This window comes from Chrysemys picta, chromosome 3 (assembly GCF_011386835.1).
Source record: "Chrysemys picta bellii isolate R12L10 chromosome 3, ASM1138683v2, whole genome shotgun sequence".
Classification (NCBI taxonomy): Eukaryota; Metazoa; Chordata; order Testudines; family Emydidae; genus Chrysemys; species Chrysemys picta.
In genome coordinates this window covers 140349893-140363926 of record NC_088793.1, presented here as the reverse complement: position 1 = coordinate 140363926, position 14034 = coordinate 140349893, and positions in this window count along the sequence as shown.

Here is a 14034-nt window from a genome sequence, read left to right as displayed (position 1 = left end):
GTCAGGTTCTGGTGAAAAAGGCATTATGAGGAGGCCTTCTTGGTCCTTTCAAGCCTTCAGTAGGTTCATGTGGTACACCCTCTCTCTCTTTTCTCTTCCCTGGATGGCGGAGTTCATAGTCAACTGCCCTTGCCCTTTTTACAACCTTGATTAATCCTTGCCACTTGCCACAGTTTTGACTTCAAGGTTGGCACCAACAACAAACCCTACCACTGGTCTTAAATTTTCACATCCTGGTCCCATTATTTTAGGTCCATTCCTGGTTCTACTGAGATTTCAATAGGTTCTCTCTCAAGAAAGCCCACAGAGTCTCCATATTGTACCATGTTGGTTGTTCCTGGGTCTGGCTCCTCCCAGGTCTTGTGGACATCTAGGATCCTGTGGGGCTGCCTCCCATGTAGTAGCTCAACTGGCAATAATAGGAGGCATGGGATCAACCAGGCTCAGTGATGGGGATCTGAGGCCTTGGCCCTCCGGCCGGTTCGCCAATTGAGTTCTGAGTTAACAGAGTCCAACAAAATGTATACAGTCCAACGTCCCCACAAAAGAAAGGGTCTTCAACCCACCTCTGGTTGTCTGTGAGTGGCACAGCTCTGGCTCAGGGCTTATAATGTCTCTACCCTCTCCTCCTCTCCAATGGAGGAAAAAGGGGTCTATGTCCCTCCATGAAATGGGTGGTTAGTATGGGAGCCTGGGCCCTTCCTCTCCACCGGGTTTATGGTGAAATGCCTTACCCATGATCCTCCAGAAGTTAGATCAAAGGATTCTGTAGTCTTAGGGAAAGGCTAGCCCCTTTTCTCAGGCCTGGGGTAGCTGCTGCTAGCAGAATCTCTCCTGCAGCCTTGTCTCCTGCTGCACCTTTATTCAGGATCTCCCCAGGTAAGTCTCTTGTTCTCTGCCATCTCTCCCCCTTCTGAGCTGTCTGGCTCTGTGAGGTGGTGCGTCAGTACAAAGGTACCTCCCCTAGCAAAACAGGGGGAGGATGTGGCTCTGGCTCACTTAGCTCAGTGGGGCTGTCAGTCCACTCTTGGTGTCTAGTAATCTGGACATCCTAATCTGGACCTGTTCTCAGGTCTGTCACGGAGGTTGGTAGGGGAACCCAGGCCTGCCCCCTCCATGGTTCCAGCTCAGGGCCCTCAAGCTAGTCAAGGAGAGTCAGAGAGTTTGCTGACTCTGACAGTGCCCTGAGTTCCTTCCTATCTTTCCTCAGGCCTCTGTAGGCTCTTCAGTCTGTTGGCCTGTTTGCCTCTTTCTGGGGTGTTGTTCTCGGGCGGCTCTCTAGCAGGCTGCTGACTGGCATTCCTGTCTCCTGCCTGCTCACTCCTCTTTAGCCACCCACACGTCTGCTTCCCAGCCCTTTTATCCTCCCAGCTGCTGTTAGCCTGCCAATGGGCATCAGCTGGCAGTACCTGTATTAACCCTTTGGTGGCTGGGCTAGTTTACACACCACAACAGGCTCCCTTTTACACTCCTCCTCCAGCTTGAACAGGTTCTGCACGGGAGGTGGGGGCAGGATCACAGTGGCTCAGGACTTCTCTCTAACCCCTCCTGGCCTGGTGTGGGGTTATACACCCCGTCAGAGGCATCCTAAAAGGTGCAGCCCCTGCAGAGCCTCAGGCTCTGATGCTTTGAAGTTGGTGCATCACCTTGGCCGTGACATCCTCCTGTCTCAAGAGCACGAAAGATTTTCTGTTAGCATTTGGCTCTAATGCACATGGATGCCTTTCCAAAAGACGTGCTCTGGCAGTCACATGGATGGGTTTGATGGAGGAACCATTTGGTGACATTCTATGGCCTGTTTACAGAGGCGACCCGTGGGAGGGTCACGAAGGGTCAAGTGCCCCCCCCCCAGCAGCTGGCCCGATGGGGAGAAGAAGGGGCAGGGCAGCGTCCCGGCTGACTGGGAGAGCGCCTGGCTGCAGCGGGCTACCCTGTGCCCTGGCTCAGCTTCTGAGGACAGTGGCTGAGTGAGCTGGAGGCCACCCCCTCGTCCCCTCCAGCATGCTCAGAGTCGGCTCCTGTCCCCAGAAGCTGAGCCTGGGCAGGGGGGGGGCTTCCACTGCCACTCGCTGTCCAGGCTCAGCTTTTGGGGACAGGAGCCAACTCTGAGCAAGCCGGGGCAGAGGGGCAGGGGGCTCCGACTTGTTCAGCTGCTATCCCAGAAGCCAAGCCCAGGCGGAGGCAGCCCGTTGCTGCTGCAGCCAGGCAATCTCCTGGCAGCTGCTGTGTTGCACCGGGCAGCGTCTGGGAGTGGCTCTGTCCCACTCCCTGCCCGGCTCTGGCTGCCTGGAAGAGCAGCCAAACATGCCCGGTGAGGGGGAGAAGAGGCGGCGAGAGAACAGAGCCCACCCCCAGGTAACGTGAGGTAGGGAGAGCACAGGGGCCCCAGGCTGGGAGGAGACACGTGGGGAGGTCAAGTGCACCCCAGATTTCTGCTTGGCCTGCAGGGGAGTGGGAGGGGCTCTGTCCTTTTCCCACTGCGCCAGCCCCCAGCACCTTCAGCCCCTGTCCCTGACAGCTGGCCCAGACGGGGAGTGGAAGGGGCAAGACCAGTCACTTCTCATGCCAGCTGAGGGTGGCCACTCTGGGTCACTGCTCTGTGCAGCGTGGTGGCTGCCTGCAAGGACCCGGCTGGGGAGGTGGAGTCATCCCACCCCCTTCGCTCCCCACCAGGGCCCAGCTGCCAGGGAAAGCCGTAGTCCCTCTTCCCCCCGGCACGATTCCAGCTCGCTCGGCCCCTGTCCCTGGCAGCCAGGAGGGGGCCGGGAGCAGAGGGGGCGGGCCGTCACTACCTCCCCAGCTGGGATCTCTCTCAGGCAGCTACCGTGCTGCACAGAGTCAGCGACCCAGAGTGGCCACCTTCAGCTGGCATGAGAAGTGGCTCCCTCCTGCTCCCTGCCTGGGCCTGGCTGTTCCCCAAAGCCTTGACTGGTTTCAACCTTAGTAGGGATTGCTGTTTCGTAACAGTCGCTAAGTGCAGTTAGCTGACAAAACAAATGGTTAAAAATAAAAAAAAAGAATGTGCCCTCCACCCCCAGAGCAAACGTTGAGATGGCCGTTAAGAGGGACTGAGTGCTCTCAATAACAGAGGTTTGTAAACAAGTGTGAACAGTGAAAACAAAAGCATTGCAAAATGACCACATTACAACTCTGCACAGTCACAACCCTGACAGTGGACTTTCCAACGTGGAACTGGTTTGCAAACACTCAATAGCTGTCTGGTATTGCCAGCCTCCACAGGGAAATAGCCACTCACTTCTGCACTGGTGTGGCTTCCCTGAATCACATGTTCTGGAGCTGGAGGTTTGGTGCAAGCACATCATACAGCTCCATGAAGGTCTATTTCCTCAGTATGGAATTCTGAAGCCATTGCTGGTCATCCTAGGTTTCCAAAACGATGTGAGACCACTGCACCATGCTGGTTCTCCTGCACCAGAAGTGACAGTCCACCCAAGGGCATACCATGTCAATGCCGGCATTCACCATATCTATAGCATGGGAGCTGAATGAATTGTCGTTGACCCTCAATGGCAGCCATCTTCGACGTGTCAGAAAATACTGTCCAAATTCTATCCAGCAGCTCACTGATCACCTACTCAACTGCATAACCTGGTGTCCTGCAATAAGGAGCAGGAGCAGAACCAAATCATCATCCTATTGTTCCATGTCTTCTTTCCAATATGGCAGTATGGCGACATGACCAGGAACTGCCATAGGCAAATGTGTGACGGCAGAGGCACTACCAACAACACACACCAAAGGGGTTCCTAGACTGTCTCCCTGTCGGCCCAGAACCCTGGGATACTGCTCCTGAAATGGTTGCACTAATGTCGCGTAACTGTGGGAGTTTTGAGTGTGCAGGGAATGCAGAATGAAAACCTTAATCTGTAGAATGATTTCTATCTTTGTCCCAAGTGTCAAGAGTTTATCGTTCATCATTTTCTTTTGTGATCATATCATTGTAAAGTCTGCTTGTCTCCCTAGAGAATAAGCATAGAGTGAACATTGGCACTCAACTTCTGTGTTATCCGGAGATAACAGGAATGTATTCGCACTGTGTTTTATGGCTTTTTTCTTCCAGCTGACATTGCCTCCTATGGGAGCAATGGTTTCTCACTATCATGGGCTCAGTGGCATGGTTTACAAAACTGCCATGCTTTCGTATTGTTAGTGGGCATTGTCCCCATGTATTTACATGGGCATGCTTTTCTAAATGATCAGGCCCTAAAACAGTAATGTGATAGAAGGAGCTTAAGGGAGCTTGTGGGAGCCCCTTGTTAAAATTTTGCTATTGAGCTAAAAAAAGATTTACGGTGATTTCCTTTCATCTGGTGGACTTCACCACCTATCTGAATACTGCTAAATCACCCCTGCTAGAGAGAACTTATCCATGGGGCTCAGAAAAGTCCTTTTGAAGAGCAAGGCTTTTGCTTCTGAGCTGTACCATATTGCACCAATGTTTTAATAGTTCCTGGAGAAGATTATCTCCCATATACTCCCTGCAGTCTCCACTTCCACTCACCTTCCACTGTGCTATACTAGAGAATCTGTAGCGTTTTTTTCAATAATAAAATATAGACATTTCCAGCAAGCACATTTCAGGTAAATTGGTTTGCTAAGATGTGTTGTCTGCCTTTTTAGTTATGGCTCTGAAAAAAACAATTTTTTTACATGAGCGAAAAAACAAACAAAAAATGCTTCCCCAGTCCCTCACTCCTCTTCTCTGCATGTGCATGGACCCATGAGTCCAAGGTTTTGTCAGAGGCTAGAAGGGAAACTTTTGTGGTAGCCTCTTGATGACATATTGGCAGCATGTCACAAGTATAAAATGAAGAGGCAGAGAATTTTCTTCATGTTAGTGCAAAAGAGATGGCTACATATTCTGAATCCAACAGTTCTTTATGGATCAGTCACTACTTCAAAGCAAGTTTAAACCCAAAGTTTAAAGCCACACACATTAAAATATCTGAATGGTTCGATGACATTTGCAATAAATCAATTTTGGCTGAGGAGAAAGAGGGAGAAATCAATACTTGTTTATATAAATTACAAAATAAAAATGTATATATTTATATAAAAATTGTATTTGATTGTCTCACCCACACCTCATGTTTCTCTTTTCTTCTTAGATTGTAAATGCTTTGCATCAGGGACAATATCTTCATATGTTTGTAGAGCACTTATTCCGATAAGACCCTGATCTCACTGGGCTACTGTAATATAAATATTAAAGAACAACAACAATAAATTACGAGATTTAAAAAGAAACGGCCAAAGAAAACAAACTTCATTCACAGAAGAGAACCCTGAGACTCAAGCCAGCTCCCCTATGGTGAGTAAACAGATAGCCTGAGTAAATAGACAGGCCTTGCAACATGTCCTACAGATCAACAAACTCTGGCTCCGTTGGACCAGTAGGGGAAGAGAGTTCCAGAGTCAAGGGCCCTCTCCACTTAGAATATTCTGCTTCCTGCTTGGAGATGTACTAATTGTTTCAGCAAGAGCTCCCCTGCTGATCTCAATTGTTAATAAAAATAAATAGTTTATTATTAACTACTCAACTGAACTTCATAAAACTTTCATAAGGAAGCCTGAAGAAACTCATCAGTTTCAGGTTTTGTTACCATTCCAAAACCTGAGACAGGTTCACAAACCATTTGACAGACCTGGGCTGAGTTCTCCCGTGAACCTGGGTCGGTGGGGAAACTATGAAGAACTGGGTAGTTTCTGGTAACCAATCTGAAACCAGGTGAAAGTTGGACACGTTTGTTGAGATTTCTCTTATGCTTTTTGGTTCAAAACTCCTCCATGTAAACTGAAACTTTAAAAGAGGTTCCCTTGAACTGTAATTGAAACTGTGAAGTTTTTCACAGCTTTGTTACTGAAAGTTATTTTGAAACTAAATTTCAGCTTTTCCTGTAGTTTTCACCTTGATTGTTTTACTTAATGTGTCCACACTGTAAATTTTCAGCTTCCTTAAAACCAAGGTCAGTAACAGCCTCTGCCTTTAACAGACTGACTATCTTAAAACAGATGGAACAGCTTCTCTGCTCAATCTTGCTGTAAAACCTTAAGAGAATTGTTTTGTTTAACATGTTCATTATAATTTGATTTAATTATTAATTGTAGTAAGTGGAGAGCCAGATTAATTGAACCATGGACTTATTGATTTTATATTAATTATAACCTTATTTGTACTATTGCCTTGTACCCTTGTAATTTAGCAGTGATATATTTCACTTATATTTGTTCTATAATTGTTTGCTTAATCTTTTAATACGTTTATAAAAGATACACTGAACTGGTTTATCTCTCAAAACTTTGATGCAGACAAAGTAACCTGTGTAGAGGAAAAAGGTGACAATTACAAATCATTCCTAAGCCCATCCTATATTTTAATTACTGAAAATAACATCCAATTATTCCTACAGGAGCGTAACAAGCCATGGCAGCATATGTACAGACCTCTCAGGCATGAGCTGGAATTGAACATTTGTACATCAGCTCCAAAAACACAGCCCCCTACAACTTGAGCTGAGGGAGAACATCTCTTTGGGAAAGCAGTAGGCTGATATAGTAATCTAGGCAAGCCCCTGGTGGGAGAAATGACCACATACACTAAAGCAGAACCTAGGACCCATACTGCACAGGCAGTTGCTACGGCCCACAGTAGGAAAGGGGTTAATATCTCCGCAAGAAACATTTTAATGTTTTCCTACGTGAAAGTTTCACATTATAAACTTTGTTTCCTCCCCCGGGTTGCGACTCTCCCCCCCTGAGCACCCACAGTGCCCCCCCCCAGGGCCGCGACTCTCCCCAGAGCACCCACACACCCCCAGGATGCTCCTCCCTCCCCAGCACTTGCAGCACCCCCCAGGCCAACCCCCGCTGCACCTGCAGCACCCCGAGGGTCGCCCTTCCAAGGGCCCCCTGCCCCAAGTTTTAGTCAGGGGTATATAGTAAAAGTCATGGACAGGTCACAGGCCCTGAATTTTTGTTTACTGATCGTGACCTGTCCATGACTTTTACTAAAAATACCTGAGACTAAAATGTAACCTTAGCTATAATACATCTGAAGAGGCTGAAAGGCTTTTTTCAGTGCCTTATTATCCAGTACATAACTTAGGGTCAATTCCTGAAGTCCACGTGCAGATCGACCTCCCCTTGAAGTCAGTAGGAGTTTTGTCCAAGTCAGGACTTCAGGATTTGGGCCTCAGGGTATAAATGCTGAGGGCCCCCAAGTTGGACAGCAGATGGTGCACAAGCAATTGCAGCAGCAGCAGGACATCAACGAGGTGCATCACTAAAACTGAGCATGCAGAGGACGAGGTGCGGCAGTGGCTGTTTCAGCTCTCTCAGGTTGTCAGACAAATTGGTGAATGAAGCAAGAGAAGAGAGAGAAGGCAAAAATTGACATCTGCTTGCTTGCCTGAGGAAAAAGCCATCTGCTCCAGTCGCTCTCTACCAGGGGTGCATGGGGTACTTTGGGGCCTGTAGCCAGTATATGTACATTGAATGGGGTAAAGGTGGCTTTCTAGACTATACCTCTAGAGTAAGGCCTCCATACTTGGAATGCTGGGGCATGGGTTTCACAGGCGGAAAGTAGCACTGTGTCTGTTTGTTGGGGAGGATTGTGGGAGGTCTCAGCAGGACACTTGTCTTGAGATGAAAGTTACAGGAAAAGAAGGGAAAATCAGGATGTCTCTCTTTGGGAAGGGGAGTGGACATGGGCGGCAAGCCCTATGGGCCCGTGGTGCCTGGGCACCAGGAATATTCCTGGCCTGGGGCCTGGCTCCAGCAATGTTTGGGACCAGGTCTCTCCCTCGGCCCCGCCTTCTGCCCCCGCGCGTCCCCTGGGCCATTTAAAACAGCCTGTGGCCCCCACTCACCACTGCCAGTGCAGCGCAGCTGAGCAGCTTCCTCCCTGCTCACTCCACGTGGCTGCCGGCCCCTCCCTGCAGCCCCAGGCCAGGGTGGGTCTGTGTCCCGCCCCAAGTGCCCCTGCAGCCAATGGGAATCTGCAGGGGCAGTGCCTGGGAGTAGCAGCACATGGAGACTCCCGGCCTGCCCTGCCTAGGAGCCCCAGGTAAGCACCGCACCCCTCTACCCCTCCCAGAGCCTGCACCCCAGCCCTCTGCACTCCCTCCCAGAGCCTGCACCCAAACTTCCTCCCGGAGCCTGCACCCCCCCAGCTCAGAGCCAGCACCCAAACTCTGTTCCAGAGCTTGCAACCCTCACCCCCTCCTGCACCCCCAGAGCCTACACCCAAACTCCATCCCAGAGCTGGCACCCCAGGCCCCCTCCCCCACCCAAACTCCCTCCCAGAGCCCAACCTCTCACCCATCCTGCACCCCAATTCCCTGCCCCAGCCCAAGGCCTGCAGCCCAGACCTCCTCCCCCCACCCAAACTCCCTCCCAGAGCCTTAGGCAGGTGGGGGGTGGAGTTTGGGGGGGCGGGTTCTGGGCACCACCAAAATTTCTACAAGCCTACCACTCCTGGGAGTGGATGCTAATGTTCTTCAGCTGGTTGGCAGGAAGCCATGAACAAGTGTTTGTAGGGAGCAGTGGAAAGTGGGAGTAAAGTCAGGAGTAGGCATTCATTGGGGAATAAGCACTGGGAGCATTTTTGGCAGCTGGCAGGAGGTTAGAATCAAGAACTTGCCATTGGGGACAGTGGGGGCGGGGTTTAGCAGCTGGAAGAGTTTGTCCACACTACAAATAAAACTCAATCAGAGGACCCTGTTATATAACTCAGTTAAACACATCTAAGACATTACATGATTTATAGAACACAGTTAAGGTCCTTTCCACCCTACAACTTGCAATCATGTTGTGAAGTTTCTTAACTCAGTTGTATTTATAGTGTAGCGGGCCCCCAAATTGTGACTATTATTCAGAGTTTGTTTCTTGGATTTTTTGTGATGGCCTTCCTTCGCTTCCTCCCTTTCTTCCCTCACCATTCAAATCGAATAAAAATCCTTTCACTTCTCTACAGCCCTCCTTGGTGTCCATGCTCTTCTCCTTATAGCCTTTGGCTTTGCCTACGTCCATGAAGTTACTCTGGGTTCTAAATTGGTTTCTCCCTGCATGTTTCCCAATGCAAAAACCATAGGACCCTTAGGACAATGTCATCAAGAGTAAAATTCCATACAAAGAGAAAACATGGTAAAGTTGTTAAGAGATATTATTTATTATTTGTATTACTGTAGAGCCACGGGGCCCTAGTCATAGACCAAAACCCCGTTTTGCTAGACACTGTACAAACACAACAAAAAGGTGATCCCTGCTGTAGAGACCTTTCAATCTAAGGAATAGATTTGGATAACTGGATCATACAATTTATACCAGCAAGACTAGGGTTAGCATATTTTGAGTGTCCAAAAAGAGGACACTCCACAGGGCCCCGCCCCCGCCCCGCCCATGCCCCCGCCCCAACTCCACCCCTTCCCCAAAGTCCCCGCCCCAACTCCGCCCCCTCCCCTGCTTCCCACAAACATTTGATTTGCGGGAAGCCTGAAGCAGGCAGCAGGTAAGCTGGGGGGGGGGGGAGTGGAGGTGCGGCCCAGTCTGGCCCCCCGAACCGAGCGTCTCCCTCTGGCGGCCGGCCCTGGCCCCAGCATCTCCAGCCTGGCTCGGCTCCTGGGGTGCCAGCCCCGGCCCAGCACCCCCGGCCCCTGGCCCAGCACCCCCGGCCCGGCCCCGGCCCAGCACCCCCGGCCCCGCACCGCCGGGCCCGGCCCGGCCCCCGGCCCCGCACCCCCGGCCGGCCCCCGGCCCCGCACCACCGGCCCCGGCTGGCCCCCGGCCCCGCACCCCCGGCCAAGCACCCCCAGCCCAGCACTGCCGGCCCCGGCCCAGCACCCAGTGACGCCGGCCCCTCCCTATTTTCCCGGACATGTTCGGCTTTTTGGGATTTCCCCCCGGACGGGGATTTGAGGCCCAAAAAGCCGGACATGTCCGGGAAAATCCGGACGTATGGTAACCCTAAGCAAGACAAATCATGCTAAATACTTGTCTATGACAGACAGCAGACCTCACTCTGTAGTGTATTAAACAGCAGACGGAGGTTAAATGATGAGTATTAGATGTATAATAATATCATAAAGGAATGTGCCAAGTGGTTATACAAGGGTCTAGGAGTCAGAAAAAAACGGTTACTCACCTTCTTGTAACTGTTGTTCCTCGAGATGTGTTGTTCATGTCCATTCCAATCAGGTATGTGTGCGCCGCGTGCACAACAGCTGGAAGATTTTCCTCTAGCAATATCCATAGGGTCGGCCTGGGTGCCCCCTGGAGTCGCGCCTTCATGGCGCTCAATATACGGCCCTGCCGACCTGCCACTCTGTTCCTTCTTGCTGGCTACTCTGACAGAGAGGTAGGAGGATGGGTATTGGAATGGACATGAACAACACATCTCGAACAACAATTATGAGAAGGTGAGAACCCGTATTTTCTTCTTCAAGTGCTTGTTCATGTCAATTCCAATCAGGTGACTCCCAAGCCTAAGTTCCGGAGGCGGGGTCAGAGTTCAGATGTCCACTGACTGGAGCACTGCTCTACCAAAGGCCGTGTCGTCTCTGGCCTGCTGGGTGATATATTAATGTGATGTAAAGGTATGTATTGAGGATCATATCGCTGGTCTACATATTTCCTGGGTGGGAACCTGCACCAGGAACGCTGCTGAAGACTGTGCCTTGGTGGAGTGCGCTGTGAGCGGAGGAGCAGCCTCAGATGCAGGACGTGATCCATGATGAAATTGACTGAGAGGAGACTTTCATCTTGTCTGCCACAGACATAGTTGAATTGAGTTTTGGAATGGCTTCGTTCTTTCTATGTAAAAGCTAGCACGCTGAGGATGTCCAATGAGTGAAGCCTCTGCTCCCTGCCACTTGTGTGCGGTTTAGGATAGAACACCGGGAGGAAGATGTCCTGGTTGATGTGAAACTGGGAGACAACCTTCGGGAGGAAAGCTGGATGGGGCCTGAGCTGAACCTTATCCTTATAGAACACTGTGTGAGAAGGCTCTGATGTTAGGGCCTTGAGCTCAGACAACCTCCTGGCCGAGGTTATCACTACCAGAAACACCACCTTGTATGAGAGGTAGAGCAGGGAGCACGTCGCCAGCAGTTCAAAGGGCGGCCCCATCGGTTTGGAGAGGACCAGATTAAGGTCTCAGGCCAGGACCAGTTGTCAGCCTTGTGGATATAGCCTGTCGAGATCTTTCAGGAAACGGCTGACCATAGGGTTGGCAAATATCGAGTGGCTCTCTGCACCTGAACGGAAGGCAGAAATGGTGGCCAAGTGAACCCTTATTGACGATATGGACAGCTCCTGCTGCTTAGAATGGAGAAGGTAGTCCAGTATAAGTGGTATGGAGGTGAGCATCGGAGATGGACAGTGTTGTGCTGACCAGTTTGAAAATCTCTTCCATTTGGCCAGATAGGTAGCCCTGGTGGAGGGTTTCCTACTGCCAAGGAGGACTTGTCTGACCAGATCCAAGCAGAAGAGCTCCATCCGGTTCAGCCATGGAGCTTTCACGCCGTGAGGTGCGGCAACTCGAGGTTCGGGTGCTGGAGATGGCCGTGATCCTGAGTTATTAAGTCCGGGAAGAGTGGCAGGGTGACTGGGGCTTCCACTGACATTTTGAGTAGAGATAACTGATACACATCTCCCTGCCAAGTTGGCTCCAGCTACCACTGGAGGGAGTCAAGGACCAGGGGAGGCAGAATCACGACCTTGTCCACACTGTCCCAAACCAGCTGGTACACTGAGTCTAGCCACAATTGAAGCAGCTGGAGCCTGAGCCTGGCATGTTGCACCACATAGGTACAAGCAGCCATGTGTCCCAGGAGCTTCTGGCAATTGCTTGCTGTTGTGGTGAGGAACTGCATGAAACCTCGAATGATGTCGCCTAGGGCCTGGAAGCTCGATTCCGGGAGATATGTCCTGGCCTGCATTGAGTCCAGTACCACCCCTATAAATTCTATCTGCTGAACCGGGCGAGAACAGTGTTGATTTCCCCACATTCAGAAGAAGGCCCAGTTCATCAAACATTGTTCTTATGAAGTCGACTTGTGCCTCCGCTTGAGCCCTGGAGTGGCCCTTGATCAGCCAGTCGTCGAGGTATGGAAACACCTGTACCTGCCGCCAGCGCAGAAAGGTGGCCATGACTGCCATACACTTGGTAAACACTCGTGGTGCCCCTAAGAGGCCGAACGGGAGGACTGTGAACTGGTAATGGCTGTGGCTGACCACAAACTTGAGGTACCTTCTGTGGGATGATGTGATTGCAATACGAAAGTACGCGTCCTTCAAGTGGAGGGTGGCATACCAGTCCCCTGGATCCAAGGAAGGGATGATGAAGGCCAAAGAGACCATGCGGAACTTGAGTTTCTCCATGAACTTGTTGACCTCTCACATGTCCAGGATGGGCCTGAACCCGCCTTTGGCTTTTGGTATTAGGAAATACCAGGAATAGAAGCCCTTGCCCTTCTGCTCGCGAGGAACCTCTTCTACTGCCCCTAGTGATAGGAGCAAATGCACCCCCTGTATGAGGAGTTGCTCATGAAAAGGTCCCTGAAGAGGAACAAGGATGGGGGGTGGAAGGGCAGGAGGGCAGAGAATTGGAGTGAATATCCCCTCTCTACCGTGAAGGGCACTCAATGGTCCGATGTGATACGGGCCAATGCAAGATAGAAAGGGGATAGACAGGATGAAAAGGTAAGGTGGGATGGATCCAGTCTTTGCACTGGTGCACTGTCCTCGTGTGCACCTTCAAAAGGCCTGTTTTTGACCTAAGGAGGGTTTAGATTGGCCAGAGCCCTGGACAGAGGAGGCATGAGGTCTCTTTCTAGAGTTTCTATTCCTCCTGTGTGAACCCTCCTGCCTATTCTCAGGCCGGTAACTCCTCGGCGGGGGCTGTGGTCTATAATGTCTTCACTAGTTGTGGGGTGTGTGAAAGGCTAAGGGACTTTAGGATGGCCCTAGAGTCCTTGAGGCTGTGCAGGCGGGAGTCAGTCTTTTCTGAAAATAAAGTCTGACCTTCAAAGGGGAGGTCCTGGATGGTCTGATGGACCTCATACAGGAGGCCAGAGACCTGCAGCCAGGAACTCCTCCTCATGGCCACCCCATAGTGCATAAAGCCACGTCTGCTGCATCCAAAGCTGCTTGCAGAGACGCCCAGGAAATTAGTTTACCCTCCTCTACTAGCACGGAAAACTCCACGTGAGAGTCCAGACACAGGAGATTGGTAAACTTTGTCAAGGCCCCACATGTATTAAAGTTATATCTGCTGATCACTGCCTGATGGTTAGTGGTGCAGAGCTGCAACTACCCTGTTGAGTAAACCTTTCTCCTGAAAAGGTCCAACTTTTTGGCCTCTTGACTTTTCGGGGAGACCCCTGGTAGCCGTGGAGCTCACGCTGGTTGGCCACATCCTCTACCAGGGAGTCCAGTGAGGGGTGAGTATACAGGTGTTTGTAACCCTTTGAGGGGACAAAGTGTCTCCGCTCAGACCTTTTCATTGTGGACAGCAACAAGGACGGGGTCTGCCAGTGTCTTAGTGGCGTCACTGATGGTTTTGATCAGCAGCAGCGCGATACAGGATGTCCCGGGAAGGGAAAGGATATCGACCATTGGGTCAGTCTCCTCCACTACCTTCTCTGTTTTAATATTGAGGTTCTGAGCCATCCACCTCAGCAGCTGCTGTAAGACCCTGCTGTCCTCCAGGGCTAGGCAGTTGATGTGCCAGCCACTGCCTCATCCAGGGAGGAGGAGGAGGAGAGGCTGACTGGTACAGGAGCCTGCTCTCTGCCCTTGGCTCCTCTGGGGTCCCAAGGAGTGAGGACCTCCGGTGCCACAGTTGGAGCCGCTGCCAGAGCCGCAGCTGTCGATGCCGCAGTCAGTGCCAGAACCGTCAACGCTGGTATGCAAGTCAGCTGGGTCACCATTGAAATCCCCAGTGCTGAAAGTGTGAGCAGAGGCCCAAAGGATGCCGAGACCACCGATGCTGATCTGGAACTGTGGCTCTGCCCC